We start from the raw sequence: 19123 nt of genomic DNA on the forward strand, positions 1-19123 counted from the left end.
GTGAGCACTGCAGAGTTTTCTTGAGCGATGTTTAGCCCAGATATTAATTTTTCTCCTCTGAACAACAACGAAAACATCGTTGCATGTATTAACTGGGCGGGCTGTGGCCTGTCTAGCCCAGGCCAGATATCCAGCCAGATATTAATTTTTTTCAAGCTGAAAATGGCTAGCCCAGCTATATTTTTTTAGGAATACCCAAGGAAGGTCAAGTTTTTTTTGACAGAAAGACTGTAGAGGAACCCCCTACAGTATAATTGGTGCAACAAAACCAACTTGCAAGTACCATGCCTTGAACCTGGGTGGGTGGAAAGGCATCAGCCCCTTCCCACCACTAGGCTATGCCTTAGTCTGCAGGGAAGGTCAAGTTGCTATTCTCCGCCCCGCTGGAGGGATGCATTAGGCTTAACAATAAAATGGGCTTTAAGAAATAATAAATGGGATGTAATTATAAAAACTAGGCAGTAACTATAAAAAATTCACCAAACATGTAATTACTTTATAAAATCTTATTTTTGGATATTGAAAATTTTAATTTCATTAATTGTTGCGAGCGCAAAGTTTCGTTGGATTTTTACATAATATAAATTTATATTGAAATTGTATTTAACCTGACTAGAAATTTCGGGATAAACATATTTCGGATCCCATCAAAATGTGGGAAATTTTATTGAATTCTGTTTTGAACGATCGGTTGAAATGGGTTGTACTTTTAACAAACTGTAAATGGGCTGTAGTATATTCCATTAGAATTCAAAAATTGGCTGCACATTCTTACAAATCTCAAATGGGCTATAAGTTCTCTGCCACACACTTGCGGCCTTACTTAGTTGACGCGTCCCCTAAAAAAGAGTTGACGTGTATGCAAGGCTTTGTCAACTTATAGTCAACACACGGTTCTAGCAGCAGTGGCCATTGGATGTCCATCCAACGGATGTCGTGCTTCTTCTTCAATCTCGGATATTCAAGCTTCACCCGCCCAAAAAATGATTCCTCCCCCTGGCATCTGGGGTGCACCGTTTCGGAAGCTGACCTGTGGGCCTACTAAGTTGACGCGTACCAAGGGCTTTGTCAACTTAGTCAATATAAACGATTCTAGCTGCAGTGACCGTACACTGTCCATCCAACGGCCATCGTGCTTCTTCAACCTCTGGTCTTCTTGCTCCAGCCGCCCACCGCAGCGTCAGTCATGCCGCCTGCTCCTGCCTCCCATGGCCGGCTGTGCTACCGCGGAGGCCTCACCGCCCCTACTACTCCCACCGCTGGCCAGGCTATCCCTCCACTCACCCACACCCCCTGTTATTCTACGGCGAGAGCAGCCTCACACTGCAGCCAAACCAGTGAACCCTCGTACTCCTCTCCGTGTGGGTATCCACTGCCGTGTCTTCCCCGGCTCCGCGCTATCCCCTTCCTAGGGCTCGCCGTCGTCCACCCCCGTGGTGCTCTCGGCATGGCGTGGTCAATGTGGTCAATGACCAACTTCCATCGGGAGAGTACTGTACGTGGAGAGGCTAACAGTTGGGTCCATGACAGCCGCAAGGAAGTGCCTCCTTATTACGCGCAAAATAATTATTCCTCCACCTGACAGGGGGACCCATCGGACGGGCCACCATATTTCGTGAAAAAAATGTTTCCCCCTGACTGCTAGGACCCACCAGCTACATCTTCGCACGCAAGGAAGTGCGTCCGGGCAAAAAACAATTTGGCCCCCTGACTGCTGTGACCCACCAGCTACATCTTCGCACGCAAGGAAGTGCCTGACAGTCGGGACCCACCTGGTCGAAGCGTATGTAGCGTTGTCATTCTGGTCGCGAATGTGTACGTACATACTGGTCCATGTAGAGGCGCGCACGTTGAGGGAGTCCTGGACTAAGGGGTCCTCGGGCATCCGGCCTGTTAGCCATGGGCTGGACTGATGGGCTGTGAAGATATGAAGACTGCACCCGTGTCCAGATGGCACTTTCCTTGGCGTGGAAGGCAAGCTTGGCGGCCAACTATCAGTCAAGCAGGACGTAGGGTATTACCTCCATAGAGAGGGCCCGAACCTGGGTAAAACATCGTGTCCCCCATTTGCTGTTACCATCGACCTTAGACGCACAGTTCGGGACCCCCTACCCGATATCCGCCGGTTTTGACACTGACATTGGTGCTTTAATTGAGAGTTCCACTATGACGTCAATGATAGGATCGATGTCTCGCCTTGTTCTCAAGGATAATATCACCACCGGAGGAACGTGGCTCCAGGCCAAACCCTCCGGCTGGGCGGCTTTACCATGACCGCCATGTTCGGTCGTTAAGCCGACGATGACCTCTCGGGTCATCAAACACCCCTTCGTATCAACTCCGAACACTCCAAGCAGATGGATCTAGCAGAGCTTTCGTCCTTAAACGAGCTCCTAGATCGCATCGCCGCCCTGGGGTAGTTACAAACTACGATCGAATTGGGCTTAAACCCGATCAGAGAGAAATCAAATCTCCACCGATCACCCACCAGATAGCGGTAGTCGAGGAGCGAGACGACAACTCTTCCTCCATACTAAGGACGGACTATGTACGGATCTCCGGTCTCGAAGAGCCGGACACCTACCTGCGAGGAGATGCATCCTTCCCTCCAAACCTAGAATCGGACGACGGGCCTAAGAAATCAGTGGATATCCCGGAGCCCGATCTGTGAAGTTTGGAAGGCCTTTAGACTACAGATCCAAAACTGGGTCAGGGTTCAGATTTAAATCCACCCACCCACCCGAATACAAGCGCTCTCATGAGCATACAACAGCAGTCTCAAGAAACGGTCCACCACTTCTGGGCAAAATTCCTTCTTGTCAAAAACAAGATTAAAGATTGCCGCAACGAGGAAGCGATCTCAGTGTTCCACAACAATTGCAGGGACGAAGGAATCCTCAACGCTATCAACCGCCGTCGCATCCTACACTTTGCTGACTTAGCAACTATCATACAAAAGTACAGCGCAATGGAAAGCGCCTGGAAAACTCAAGAAGCCCATTGGGAATCATTGGTCCCCACTCAACCCCTCATTCAGGCGAAAAGGGCACACCCTTGCAACATGCCCGGTTCAATAGTAAAGAAATATAAGTCCAGTATAGGGTGCGGAACCGTTCTGGAAGGATGGCTCGATGGGCCATGCAAAATACATGCAACACCGGATAGCATACCAACACATAGCCTTAGAGCATGTTGGATACTCTGGCAAGTGGCCAAGAGCGGCGAGGATATCCTCACCAAGAATACCCCAGAACAACACCCCCAGAAGACGATGACCCCAAAGTACTGACGGTCTTCGAGACATTCGCCTCAAACAATAGGCGCAAAAGACACTACTAGGAAAAGAGGGCTATAGATGGGATTGACACTAATGGCGCACCAGACAAGCGGTGCGCCATTAGTATATACTAATGGCGCACCACCTTCTGATACGCCATTAGAGCTGAAACTACTAATGGCGCACCTGGCCGAGGGTGCGCCATTAGTATCAATTTTTTTTAACTAGTGCGCCTGTCCAAACATACTAATGGCGCATCCGGACACAGTGCGCCATTACTAGATGTAACTAGTAATGGCGCACCTGTCGGAAAGTGCGCCACTAATGTTGTTTTTTTAATTATATTTTTCATTCCTTTTTTTGCAAAACTACTAATGGCTCACTGTTCGACCGTGCGCCATTACTAGTTTAAACTAGTAATGGCGCACTGTGGAACAGTGCGCCATTAGTATGTTTTTTTTGCAAAACTACTAATGGCGCACCACCAGAAGGTGCGCCATTAGTAACCTGGATTACTAATGGCGCATTTAGAGTTGGTGCGCCATTAGTAAGTGGGCAGCAACAAGATATTTTGGACAACCTTTCCTACCCACACTCACTTTCTCCCCACTTCATTCTCTCCACCTCCTCCTTGTCTTGGGTGCCACCTCTTTTTCACCTCATTTCCACCATAGATTCATTCAATTTAAGTGGTTAAATTACCTTGTTTTGATAGGTAAGTAAGGGGGGAAGCTATATTTATGTTGTTCTCCCTACAACAATGTGCACATGCACTTTTTATGGCCTAGCTAGATCTATGTATGTTCGTGGTGTTGCATATGTTTGTGGTGTTGCATATGTGTTTGTGTTTGGAGGTGTACCGGTATTTGAAATGCGATAGTTGCCAATATTTTGCCGGAATGTTGATTCATTTCCGTTTCGGCGAGAATTTTGGCATTAAGCATTCTTTTTGGTCCTATTTTTAGAGAAAGTCATGCCAAATTTTTTCTTGGTTCTAAAATATCGTTTTGCTCTACCCCGCAGGCGACCATGGTCCGCACGATGACCGAAGGCATCGTGAATAGGTTTTTGAGGTCCGCGAAGGCCGAGATGCTTCAAAAGAATGAGACGGAGATAAGATGTCCATGTCGAAGATGCAAGCTGAAGAGCCTTATTGTGGACCCGGAATCCGGGCAGGTGCGGGACCACCTGCTCTTGCGTGGTTTCATAGATGGCTATCGGTGGCAAGGTGATGAAGATGACTACGAAGTCGTCCATGGGGGCCAGGCAAGAAACGAGGAAGGGCAGCCAGAGAACCACCATGGCTCGGGCGGGCGAGAAGACGAAGAATCCCCAGGAGATGATCACGACGGTGATGCTGTACACAGTCATCATGTAGAAGATGCAGGACATGATGATGAGGAAGATGCCGGAGCAGACGACGGGCATGATCATGAAGATGATGATGCCGGCGGAGCAAACGATGCTGGACCATCGATGGGCTGGGTGCAGGACCCTCATATTCAAGAGCTGCTTCTCAAGCAGACGGATAACGCAAGAGCTGCCGCCCGAGAGAAAGCCAAGATGGATCAACTTGAGTTAGACGTGGTTACTCCATTGTATGAAGGATGTAGGCCCGAGGATACCCGCCTGAAAGTAACGCTCATGGCTCTGGAGATGAAGGTAAAATACAAAATGACCGACGCATGCTTCGACGAGAACATGTCATTCTGGCACGAACGTCTTCCCAAGGGCAACAAATGCCCGACCAGTTTGGAGTAGGCGAAGAAAATCGTGTGTCCTCTGGATTTACCGCACGTGAAATACCATGTGTGCATGAACAATTGCATCATTTATCGGGACGAGCACGCGGAGTCTACCATATGTCCGGTGTGCAGCGTCACTCGATACAAGAAGAGGAACAAAGCTCCTCGAAAAGTAGTGTGGTACTTTCCGATCACTCCTCGTCTGCAGCCGTATTTCGCGGACCCTAAGGTAGCAAAGCTCCTGCGTTGGCACGCGGATACGGAGGAGAAGAAGCGAGAAGATGACGCAAATGATCCGGAGATAGATAAAAAAGACAAGATGCTTAGTCACCCTAAGGATGCGAGCCAGTGCCAAGTGTTGAACTTCGAAGACCCAGAATTTGGGAACTATCCAAGGAACATCGTGCTGGGTGCGAGCACCGATGGAGTCAATCCGTTTGGCAGCCAGAGAAGCACACATAGCACCTGGCCTGTGTTTGTGTGGATGTACAACCTTCCCCCTGGTTGTGCATGAAGAGGAAGTACATTCAGATGAGTATGCTAATTGAAGGACCGAAACAACCGGGGAACGACATCAATCTGTATCTGGGGCTGCTGAAAGAGGAGCTTGACACGCTGTGGAAAATGCCAGCCAATACGTGGGACGCCGCAGAGAAAGAATATTTCCCTATGAGAGCCGCGCTGCTCACGACGGTGCACGACTATCTCGGTTACGGATATGTCGCGGGGCAGGTGGTCCACGGATTTTCTGGATACGTCAGGTGCATGGATGACACAACGTATCGCCAGCTAGATAGAGATCCCGGGTCTTCAAAAACTGTGCTCATGGGACATCGAAGGTGGCTTCGCGACGATGACCCATGGAGAAAATGCAAGGATCTGTTCGATGGTGAAACCGAACCCCGAGGACGCCCACGTACGAGGAGCAGCGAGGAAATAGACGAGCTGTTGAAAAATTGGAAAGACTGCCCACTGCCGGGAAAGAAGCAAAAGGCGCCAGAGCCGGGAAAGAAGCGAAAGGCGCCAGAGCCGCTGCTGAAGGTATGGAAAACAAGGTCTATTTTCTGGGACTTGGCATACTGGAAGATCCACCGTGTGCCTCACAGCCTTGATGTCAGGCATATCACGAAGAACGTGTGCGAGAGTCTGCTTGGTACCCTGCTCAACATGCCAGAGAGGACCAAAGATGGGACAAAAGCAAGGGCAGAGTTGAAATCAATGGGCATCAGGCAGGAGCTTCACGCTATATATGATGATGATGATGATGATGATGATGATGAGGCGAAGCAGGACACGGAAAGTAATCACAAAGGAAAAAAGGCCAAGAAGACCGGAAATGACTACCCTCCCGCGTGCTTCACTCTAAGTCAGGAGGAGATCGAGCAGTTTTTCACGTGCCTCGTAGGAGTAAAACTTCCTTACGGTTACGCGGGGAAGATAAGCAGATACCTAGACCCAGCGAAGCTGAAGTTCAGAAGGATGAAGTCTCACGACTGTCACGTGCTGATGACGCAGATACTTCCAGTTGCAATCCGTGGGATCATGGACGCGCACGTCCGTGAAACCCTATTAGGCCTATGCAACTTTTTCGACGTCATCTCTCGGAAGTCTGTTGGCGTGAGGCAACTCACAAGGCTACAGGAAGAGATCGTGGTGATACTATGCGAGCTTGAGATGTACTTCCCGCCCGCATTCTTCGACGTTATGGTGCATCTGCTGGTCCATATCATGGACGATATCATCCAACTCGGGCCGACGTTCCTGCACAGCATGATGCCATTCGAAAGGATGAATGGTGTCATCAAAGGATACATTCGCAACATGTCACGTCCAGAGGGAAGCATAGCCAGGGGCTTTCTGACCGAAGAGTGCATCTCCTACTACACGAATTATTTAGGCATCGAGAACCCCGTTGGTCTGCCCGTCAACAGGCACCTCGGCAGGCTCACTGGATGGGGTCACCGTGAGGGTCGCCGCGAAATGCATGTCGACTTCGAGGGTCGACTCGCCGACTTTGAAAGAGCAAACCTAGTCACGCTACAACACATAGACGTGGTCGATCCTTGGGTGGTAGAGCACAAAACCTTTATAAAGGAGACGTACAATGACCGAGGCCAACAGAGGACGGACGGAGATATACTCAAAGAGCACAACTCATGTTTCACGCGTTGGTTCAAGCAGAAGCTTCTACGTGAACAGGATCCCGTGGATGAACAGTCACAGGTGGAGGCTGGAGGAGGTCGACGGTGGATGAACAGTAGCTCGTGTAGGCTGGAGGGGGTCGACGGTGGAGATGAACAGTATCCCGTGGAGTCCCGTTTTGCGGTACGCCACACCCCTCCTGATGAACAGGACCCCCGTTTCGACCGTAGGAGGTCCGTTTCCTCCGTTTTGCGGTATGCCAGACCCCTCCCGATCAACAGGACCCCGTTCCGAACGTAGGAGGTCCGTTTCCTCCGTTGTGCGGTACGCCAGGCCTCGTTTCCATCGCCTGTTCCGTCCAAGCCCTCCCGATGAACACAACCACACATTCCATTCTGACCCAGCCGGTTGGCTCCCACGCGTTCTGTTGCCTCCCCATGAACACGACAACGACGCAGTTTCTCCGTTCCGACCCAGCCATGTACATGAGCCCTGGCCATACGTATGCACGAGTAGGCGTTCGAGACCCCGCCCGTATGTACACATACGTGGCCGTATTTTCTTTCTCGCACCCTGGCCGCTGTACGTACGTGTACATGCTACGTGCGCACCTCTACTACACACGTGCGCGCCTCTACATCGACCAGTATATATGTACGTACACGTTCGCGACCAGAATGACTATGCTACGTACGCTTCGACCAGGTGGGTCCCGACTGTCAGGCACTTCCTTGCGTGCGAAGATGTAGCTGGTGGGTCCTAGCAGTTAGGGGGATGAAATACGGTGGCCCGTCCTGTGGGTCCCACTATCAGGTGGAGGAATAATTATTTTGCACGTAATAAGGAGGCACTTCCTTGCTGCGGCCGTGGACCCAGCTGTCAGCCTCTCCACGTACAGTCCACGTCCGATGGAAGCTGTTCCTTGACCATGTTGACCACGCCGTGCCGAGAGCACCAGGGCGGTGAACGACGGCGAGGCCTAGGAAGGGGACGACGTGGAGCTGGGAAGACGCGAAAGTGGATGCCCACGCGTAGAGGAGTACGAGGGTTCACTAGTTCGCTGCGGTGTGAGGCTGCCGTTGCCGCAGAATAACAGGGGGTGTGGGTGAGTAGAGGGATGGCCTGGCCAGCGGTGGGAGTAGTAGGGGCGGTGAGGCGTCCGCCGCATCGTAGCCGGCCACGGGAGGCAGGAGCACGAGGCACGACCGGCGCTGGTTTGGGCGGCTGGAGCAAGAAGACTAGAGGTTGAAGAAGCACTACGGCCAGCCGAATGAAAGCCCTCCTCATCTTGAAAGATTTGCAGCCCAACAGGCCTGACAAAGCGACTTACTTGGGAAATCACAAGAAAAACTGGGCTGTGGCCGTGGACCCAACTGTCAGCCTCTCCACGTACAGTACTCTTCCGATGGAAGTCGTTCCTTGACCACGTTGACCAAGCTGCGCAGAGAGCACCAGGGCGGCGGATGACGGCGAGGCCTAGGAAGGGGACGACGCCACAGTGGAAGCCCGCGCGGAGAGGACTACGAGGGTTCACTGGTTCGGCTGCGGTGTGAGGCTGCCGTCGCTGCAGGGCCTGGCCAGTGGTGGGAATAGTAGGGGGCAGCGAGGCCTCTGCGGCAGCACAGTCTGCCACGGGAGGCAGGAGCATGCGGCACGACCGGCGCTGCTTTGGGCGGCTGGAGCAAGAAGACCAGAGGTTGAAGAAGCACTACGGCCGTTGGATGGACATCGTACGGTCACTAGAGCTAGAATCGTTCATATTGACTAAGTTGACAAAGCCCTTCGTCCCCGTCAACTTAGTAGGACCGCAAGTCAGCCTCCCAGCAAGGTGGGTCCTAGCTAGCCGAGGGAGTATTCATTTTTTGTGCGTAATAAGGAGGCACTTCCGGTGGGTCTGAGCTGACAGCGGGGGGAACGTTTTTTTCATGAAATACGATGGCCTGTCCGGTGGGTCCCAGCAGTCAGGGGGAAACGATTTTTTTCGCAAAATACTGGTGGCCCATCCGGTGGGTCCCCGCTGTCAGGTGGAGGAATAATTATTTTCCGCGTAATAAGAAGGCAGTTCCTTGCGGCTGCCGTGGACCCAACTGCCAGCCTCTCCATGTACAGTACACTTCCGATGGAAGTCGGTCGTTGAACACATTGACCACGCCGTGCCAAGAGCACCACGGCGGTGGATGACGGTGAGGCCTAGGAAGGGGACGATGCGGAGCCATGCAAGACGCAACAGCGGATGCCCACGCGGAGAGGAGTACGAGCGTTCACTGGTTCGGCTGCGGTGTGAGGCTGCCGTCGTCGCAGAATAACAGGGGGTGTGGGTGAGTGGAGGGATGGCCTGGCCAGTGGTGGGAGTAGTATGGGGGCGGTGAGGCCTCCGCGGTAGCACAGCCGGCCATGGGAGGCAGGAGCAGGCGGCACGACCAGCGCTGCTTTGGGCGGCTGGAGCAAGAAGAACAGAGGTTGAAGAAGCACTATGGCCGTTGGATGGACATCATATGGTCACTGGAGTATTGACTAAGTTGACAAAGATCTCCGTCCCTGTCAACTTAGTAGGCCCACAAGTCAGCCCAACAATATGGTGGGTTCCAGCTAGCAGGGGGGTATTCATTTTTTTGGGCGTAATAAGGAGGCACTTCCTTGCGTGCGAAGATTTAGCTGGTGGGTCCGACTTGTCAGCTGGGGGAACTTTTTTTCGTGAAATACAGAGGCCCTTCATGTGGGTCCTAGCTGTCAGGTGGAGGAATCATTATTTTGCGCGTAATAAGGAGGCATTTCCTTGCGTGCAGCCGTGGAACCAGCTGTCAGCCTCTCCACGTACAGTCCACTTCTGATGGATGTCGTTCATTGACCATGTTGACCAGGCCATGCCAAGAGTACCAGGGCGGTGGACGACGGCGAGGCATAGGCAGGGAACGACACGGAGCCAGGGAATACTCGGAAGTTGTTTCCCACGCGGAGGAGTACGAGGGTTTACTGGTTCGTCGGCCGTCGCCGGAGAATAACAGCATGTGTGGGTGAGTAGAGGGATGGCTAGGCCAGCGATGGGAGTACGGTGGGGCCGTGAGGCCTGTGCGGCAGCATAGCCGGCTGCGGGAGGAGGGAGCAGGCAGTCTCGCCGGCGCTTGTTTGAGCGGCTTGAGCATGAAGAGCAGAGATTGAAGAAGCACGACAGCCGTTGGATGGACATCCAACAGTCACTGTGCTCGTGTGTTGACTAAGTTGACAGGGCGTTGCATGTGTGTCAACCTTTTTTTATGAAAGCATACGTGTCAACCTATAGTAGGCGCACAAGTCATCCTCAAATCTGTGGAAAACAACATACAGCCCATCTGCCATTATTTAATAATGTATAGCCCATTTGCTAATCCTTAAGAATTTTTTTGGAACCCATCTTCTTTTTGTTAACAACACACCCCATATTGTGGCCACGGTTAAAAAGTATACGAAATTTTGCATATTTCGGTGCGGTCAACTGTTTTTAATCTAGAAATATCGATTCACATTCAAACTATTTTGAAAAATAATTTATATAAATATAAAATCCAAATAATCGTCCACGCATAAAAATCAATGGATTTTAAGATCTTGTAATGAAAAAAAATTGAAACTAATTCTCGGTTTGATGTGTTTTAAAAATGTACAAACCATTTCTGGGCAAACCGAATGAAACTCTCCTCGTCTTGAGAGATTTGCAGCCCAGCAGGGCCGATAAAGCCAGTAGGCCTTGTTTGGGTATTTCTTTAAAAATATAACTGGGCTAGCCATTTTCAGCAAGAAAAAAACACAACTAGGCTCATGATGTGGTAAACATAAATAAAACCCTGGCTAGACGGGCCATAGCCCCGCACAGACCCGTTGTTACCCTGATCTGTCGCTAAAACTAGTATAAATAACAACTGCTTGTACCTCAAAAAAAACTACGCGACTTGCTGGGTCCCTGGTGTCAGCCGCTCGTAGTGTAATTCTCTCGTTTAGTGACTACATTGACAATGGCGTGAGCCCCAGATGTCCAACCATTAGGAGGAACCATATTTTTGGGCTTGTACTATAGAGGCACTAGCTTGCGTACTGCCATGACGCTGGTGGGTCCCTACTGTCATCCTTTCCACGTACAGTCATCCCCTTGTTCCTCTCGGTTGTTGACGACGTTGACAATGCAAGAGGGCGGCGCACCGCGCACGGCGAGCGAACCAAGGCCGCAAGGCAGAGGACGACGGTGAGGCCTCGGACAAAACGAACAGGAGCCGTTGAAGATGCGCCGGTCCAGTCGCAGGCGGAGGGGAGTACGAGGGTTGACTCGTTCGGGCGCGGGTGCATGTTGGGGCTGACGTCGCCGGAGAATAACAGGATGTGTGGGGGAATAGAGGGAGGGACTGGCCAATGTTGGAGGGTACCTACGGTAGGGCGGCGGAGGCGCAGCTAGCCATGGGAGGCAGGAGCAGGCAGAGACGACAGGGTGGTTTGGTTTGGGCGATTGGAGGAAGAAGAAGACAAGAGATAGAAGATACACGACAGATGTTGGATGTTAATCCAACGGCTGGTAGGCAGAATCATTTGTTGACTGGCTAGTAAGTCGACACCACCTTGGATAGGCTATTTCCTCGCGGGTCCCAAATGTCAGAATCCAAATCTGTCACGGTCATGCAGCCTATCCTATGAAAATTTACAGCCCATTTGATGTGCTAGTTCGAAATAAGTTTGTGGGTGCTGGTGGGGGCTAATCACTTGGCTTCTGTAATGCATAGTGAGCTCAAGCAGCCGGCGAGACTGATGTTAATTTCCTTGGTTTGGATTTGTTACAATATTTCACTCTAAAATAAACGAATGGCAAGCCATTTGCCTTGTTTCAAAGAAAATATGACAGTCACAGCCGAGTTGAAAAGGGCAGGAACATCCAACTCCAGCTTACAAACTGTACAAAAGCACGAGGGTTAATTGTTCATCAGGTTTACAAAAAAACCAGATTGAAAAGGGCAACAACATCTAACTCCAGCACTATTTTCGGCAGTCACTGTCAAATGAATCGGTCAAGTCCATAGAATGAACATCCCGGGTCGTAAAATTTACTAGATTATCACCACAATATGTTGTAAATAGAATCCCGGCACGTTCAGAAGCTCTTTTGCCCACCTGAAACTCCTTTTTTTGCTCTTCGACATACCCATCCGCCAAAACCATGCTACTGATAAACTTAAGCCTGATGGACAATAGTAACCTCGCATTCAGCAGGAGGAATGTGACAAATCTTGTGTTTGCACGGTTGGCTACATATCGTTCTAGCGTTATTGTCTTCAATCGAATCTCATGAGAAGTGAGAAAATCCCGATGTTTACGAATCCACCGATTGGTTATAACTTTCTTACCCCGTCCTGTTGCCTAAATAGACATGAAGATTGAAAATAGTTAAGGTCTAAAAGAAGAGTGTCGAAAGAGCAACAACTGAACGGTTAATTCTAGTACACTATATGTGGGCTTCCAGTGTGCGTGAAATTATCACCTTTATATACAACTTCTCCAGACATGGAAAGCATTGCAGCAAGCCAATAATCTTGTTCAGATCAAAAATATTCATTTGGATATATAAGATCTTGACAGAATCCAGCACCATTGATAGGCCATCCATGGAGAAACTCTTCATTGAGCATAGAACATAATATTAGTACAAAATGTGTACTCCGAGATGATATATAAATTATGCGCAGAAATTTAAAATGCAGCTTATGGTTATAAGTGTAGATGATAATATAAAGTACCTGAAGAACTATGGAGCCAAACACCATACTGAAATGAGCACAGAGATCATGTATTACACCCAAGGTCTCCAGTTTAGGCGTAGAGAGGACCGTTATTTGCAACAGTGAACAACTAGAATCAAGGATCAACCTTTGAAGTGAAGGGGCATCTTGGATGATGAGCTGCCTTCCGTCAAAAGAATTCCAATTCTTACAAGGTTAGGCGACTTTATTTGGAGACAACCGATTCTAATTGTGAAAACAAGCACCAAGCACTCCAGCGCAGGGCAACTGGAGTGGATGATGCTGTGCAATTTGGCCTCCGATACATGAACCCGCACAAGTGAAAGTTTCTTGAGAAATGGGAGTCGAAGGTTTAGTACCATATTGTCTGGTAGGTAGCACTGCGCAAAGGTGGCGGTGTGGAGAGAGGACGAAAACCCTGAGATGGACATCGGTGCTGAGGGCACAAGTTCATGGCGTTCGGTATGTGGTATGTGATTTCCAGGGTTATAGTAGAACTCAAGTAGCTATAGTTCTGTGAATTCAGGGGATTCCAGCGAGGCGTCCACCGTGCAGGGCATGGTATGCTTGCTCAGGTAGCATGATGGGATGCAGAGGCTTTGAACGGAGCCCTGGTGGGAGGACATGATGGCTCTGGGGATTTCAAAATCATTGAGAGAGATAGCTGAGGACAGTCGAGACTAAGGGGAACGGTGCGCCATAGACGGCGCCACCGAATTGAGAGGACTTGGGTGCGGCAGCAATCCTTGGTGGGGAGAAGCGAGATGATCTCCCCAAGGATGGCGTTCGGGAGATCGCTGATGCGGTCCACCTGAGATTCTACGGGTTCCTGGGATCCGGTGGGTACGGGGTCGCCGCTTCTCCCCACGTTGCCGGGTGCGGGATCTACAACAGGCGTCTCCGCTGGCGGGAGCCTCATCTTCTTGGTGCTGGGGTCATCCGACTCGATTTTCCTCGAGGGTGTCACGTCACGCTCACGGATTTGAGCAGAGTAATGAATGATGAGCCTAGTTGTAGTGCGAGCGAAGAAGAAGGGGAGGCGGGGGTTTTGTGTAGGAGTGAGGAAGAAGGGGAGCTGGGGTTTTCTGTAGGAGTGAGGTGAGGAATTTGGGGGAATGAGTGGAGCGAGCTGACGTGAGGTGGGTGGGAGCGAGTAGGAAGAAGAGCACCCAGGTTTTTGAATTGATTTTACTATTTACATGTGTGGATGGGCTGTTTTGTCTTGGGACCCGAGAAACAATTACTACTAGTACAGTGGAGACACTCTACAGCTACCCAAAAAAACAATTACTACTAGTACAGTGGAGACACTCTACCGCTTCTGGCTCCTCCTAGGTCATTGAAACGTCTCCCTCTACTGAATGTCGTTATACTTTTGTTCACCGACATGCGGGCCATGCAGTGCGCGGGCCCAAATGCCATCCACCAAATTAGAAGGCAGTATGCAGGCAGAGAGTCACCCCGGTCGTAGCGCGGCAGTAACGAGCCGTCGTATCAGAAAACCCCACCTCCCCACAGTCTAAGTTTGACGGACGAAGCAACCATCATTTCACTCTTCGCTGAATCCCCTTCTCCCTCACCGTCTTCAAGAAAGGCAACACTTGTATCGGCCAATGTTCTTCTCTCCGAACAAAGGGAAGGCAAGCGGATTCGTGATGTTGGTATATTTTCATTCAGAGGAAAAAAAAGAACTTTTGCAAAGCAGTAACCGATCCTCACTCTCTTTTTTGTTTCATTGTCATTGCGATTGTGTTTTCCTTTTAGTGGACTCCTAGTATTCGTCAGTTTCATGATGGAGCAAGGAGAACCAGGCAAAGATCTGCCGATATTGGTGCAGACGCGGGAGGCTGATCCCCACGAGACAGAGTGCTCCAAGAAGATGGAGGCAACCACCGAGGCGACCCCAGATACTGAGATGGTCAATGCCCCGTTTGAGGTTACAGCCCCCGTGGCACTTCAGGAGCAGTTTTCCCCCTTCGAGGATGTCCCCCCCCGCCCCTCGCTGAACTGCCCAAGGTGATTTCCTTCTTTGCCGATCTCGATTGTGATTTTTCATCTAAGTATGTGGTGATTTTTTAGAAAAGGAAGTATGTGGTGATTAATAATGCAAAATTTTATTAGCTTCGATGCCATGGTATAATGAGTGGTTTAAATAACTTGTGTTTCTTATACTAAAAAGTAATTCAGAATTTGTTTCTATTTCAGTTAGAGCCCTGATGCAGACGAGGATTGTGTTGTTGTACATGTCACTCGCTATGAGGCAGACGACCTGAATATACGCACTGGGAAAACAGAGTTCTTAGGCTGTTGGATCCTGGAAGCCATTTGCGGTTATACCAATGAAAAGTTGTATTCCAGCCTCACTGTTGTCAGGCGTGTTATCCAGGGTGTACTGAAGCACAAGAAGTTCAAAGCTACTCCTTCGATTGTGAGGAATACTGTTCTTTTCAAGCTTACGCAGGAAGATGACGTGGCATGCCTCCACAAACAAGTTTATCAGTGGCAAGGCCACAAGGTTGTCTTCATGAAGGTTCACAGGATTGAGCTGCTGCGGAACGTCCTCGATGATGTTCATGGCAAGGTCCGTCTTGTGTCCAGCCCAAATTAGATCGAGGCATGAAATAGTTGCCCCAGCTAGTGTTTAATAGTAGCTTGGATTGTGTCTAATTATCCGAACCTTGCCTGTTATCGACCCCTCTGGGGCTAGTACTCTGTTTGAATCCGTCTATGGGAACTGCTGCTACTTTTGTGTGCCCGTGAATCATGTTAGAACCATCATAATTGTTGCCGAAAAAAATGCGTCCTCACATGTTTTTTCATGAATATGGCATGGTAAGACATAAGTTGTCACGGTTTATCATACGAGCAGTGTGTGTTTTGATGAAATAGAGCACTCGTTCGAGAACCGTGCGCCGACGTATACATAAGTACTTGTAAACACTATTGGTGCTACCCCACTTGTAAGAAGTTGTGCAAAACACGGCACATTGGCTCAGCTCGCTTTAACACTAGGGTATCGACCAACTAACAATAAACAATCTACTGTCTGACATATAAGCAACTATGTATCTTGTTATAGTGGTTCATGCAGTTAATTGAGGCCACAATGTAATAAATTCCAAACGTTCACACGCTAGTCTAGCGCTCATGTGGAACACTCACATTAAACTCGTCTTCATAAAAAACTTGAAAAGCATAAGTTAAGAAATTTTATACATCTCAATGATTCATAGAACATAACAAACATATACTAGTTCACAGCAAAAGACAAAGTTGTGAGAAGGTTTACACATGAGGAAAAAACAAGCAAGGCTTCTCTCTGAGCAAAGGGCCTCCCGGCAGGCTTAAATTTCTTGGAGTTCACTCTGGTTTTTTCTTGTTGCCACCATTCAGGGTTAGGTTCTCTCATTCCAGAATAACCAATTATAATTGTGGTATCAGCTGGAACGCTGAACTGAACCATGCAGTGTACTGACCAGCTGAAATGCTTGTGCATTCCATTAATTTAAGCACCGCTATTTGCAGAAATAAGCAGACCACAATGCCTCTTGTCCGCGCACCTGTCCAAAAAACCGCCGTGCAGCCGTGCCAGCTAGTCCTTGGTCCATGGATGAACTGGTAGAAAGTGCATTCCGGACTAGGATGCAGTTGTTTTCGCTCGTCCCTGCACTACAATCAGGAAGTAAAACGTACGAATCAGCTTCTTTTAGATTGCGTTGGTCATTCTACCTTATTTACTAGCAATGTAGGGATACCTTGAAGAAGGGAGTTTAGACGACGGCAGCGAGGGATAGCCATCTCATTTTGCGCAGTTGTACTAAAACTGAGGTGTGTGCTTTTGATTGCGCGGATAGAAACGATACGTAGACAGACATCCCGAAACGATATGGAGACAGACATCCATGTTTGCGCAAATAAGATATATGGTTATTTAAACAGTGACAAATATTACAACTTTCCCCCGTTTCCTCTTAGAACCAAGTCCTAGATTCATGCTACAGCTTTCCCACTTTCTTCCCTGTTTGAACCAACGCTTTGAGTCGACTGTATGAAATAGCTTTACTTCTAATCTACTACTACTATAATGCGGCAGTTTTGAAATTGGATTTACCACTCCATCTTTGGTTCTCCCGCCCAAACAAGCATTGGCTCAAAATCCACCGTTCATTTCCCCTCTCATGCATATCACTGCCATCCATCAAACAAAGGATGACATGATCTGACGGCTAAGAGCTGCCGGATTCGCTCCCGCTCCTTGTGCACATGGCCGACTCTGCTCTCCAAGTAAACAAATAAAGAGGTCCCCGTTGAATCTAGATTGCACCTACTGAAGTTGAGAAATGTCTAGAAACTGCTGCCACCTCCTCACATGCAAGTACAACAAGTTGGCAAATAGCTAGCACATTTTGGTTCCCCGTTGTCACCTAGGAAATAAACACTTTACTACTAACTTTTTTTTAGATTACTGTAAAAATGGATTTTTTAGATGCCTCTATACTGCAAAGTTTACACTATTCACATAACATAACATTGCATGGCTGATGCTAGCTGAAGTTTTATTCTGCTTCATCGAGAAATGTAATATTTTTGTTATTCGCAGAAAAAAGTGTAATATTTTATTTCAGTCATACATAAGCTATACCTCAAGCTAATACAGGACATGGGTGTCTGTCAGAGCTAAATGACTTATTTAGTTGCACAAAATAGTCCATAAACATGCATGTAAACCTTCAAACAACTCTAGAACTATACATCAGTGGAACCCAAGAAACAGCATATAATAAAACTACAACTTTTATCTTCTAATCAAAATCTTACTTGGAACTCAGTTTGATTTGTGCAAGTGATTTGCTTCTTATTTTAGAATAGTCCTTAGATCATGCAAACAAACACACTATGATATCTACTCAAGATACGAGTACCCATTTCTCTCTCTAAAAAGAAGGTATATGAGTATCTATCATACAGAACATACGTACAAAGCAAATGCCTTAGTAGAAGTCTAGGTGGCTTTGGAACAACGGACGGAAGTAGAAAAGGATCCACATGAAGGGAGCTGGGGTAGTAGAGCAAGGCAGGTTTCGAAGGAATATATACCTGAGGGTCGTCGGCATGTCGCAAAGACGGCGTCGGGAGGCCGCATCTTGGCCACAATACCACAAGGAGGAAGAAGGGGTCGGAGGCCCTCCCAAGCCACCACTCTCTCGGAGAGAACGGCACGGCCGCCGATCAGGACGCGCGGGCAGCCGTTGGTCTCCTCCCTCACCAACGACGACAGCGTGAACGATGCACCTACAACCCTGCCCCGATCGAGGTTGTCCAGCCGGATTTGTGACTAGCCGTGAGCTGAGAAAGAGTGTGGCCACCTATGTGTTGCTTAGATCTGGAGAGCATGAGAGAGTGAACGAGAGGAACCCTAGTAAAGCAAGCGCTAAGGCTCCTGCTTTTATATATAGTGGAGTGATTTTGTTGTACCAGCTTCAAAAAAATGCGCTCCTACGTGTACCCGCGAGTGGGTGTGAGAGAACTAGTGCGTGCGTGCACCACTTCTCTTCGTGAGAGTACAATATACTATACCCAAAGAATGCTCACCGCAAGAGTAATAGTACAAGTGTGTGACGTGTGAGCTAAAATAAAATGTGCGCGCCGTCTTTTGTTTTTTAGAAGTTCCAAGGGTAGGTTGTGAAGAGCAAATATGTGCGTGACGTCTACCTGCAGATAGACGGTGGGTGCGACGTGCGAGTCTGCGAGAGGAATCGGGAGAGTCATGACTCGTGAGGGTGCGTGTGCGTGAGAGAGAGGGGGGCATGTATCAATGCAATGCATGTGTCCGTAAATCATTATCTGACAAACGTTCGCCACAAGCCTTTTCCCGACGAATGTCGTAAGGACCGTTAGATCGGCATCCGACAGTGCCAGTTTTGCCATGTCATTTAACAGAACAGCCACTCGTCCTACACACAAATCTTCCATGTGAGTGTTAGCAACTGTCGTATGCTCCCTCGTTCCGAAATGCACTGCATATGGCTTTATTGAAAATTCGAACCTCGCAAACTTTTACCGAGTTTTCGTGTACCAAATTGCACATGTAGAATACCATGTATATATCATTTCATTCATCTTCGAGAGGTAACTATAAAGTTGGGTGAGGAGTCTACAAAGAAAGACCATCGTATCACCCACAGCAATTTCAAGCAACCTTT

The sequence above is a fragment of the Triticum urartu genome, chromosome 2 (genome assembly GCF_003073215.2).
Source record: "Triticum urartu cultivar G1812 chromosome 2, Tu2.1, whole genome shotgun sequence".
Lineage (NCBI taxonomy): Eukaryota > Viridiplantae > Streptophyta > Magnoliopsida > Poales > Poaceae > Triticum > Triticum urartu.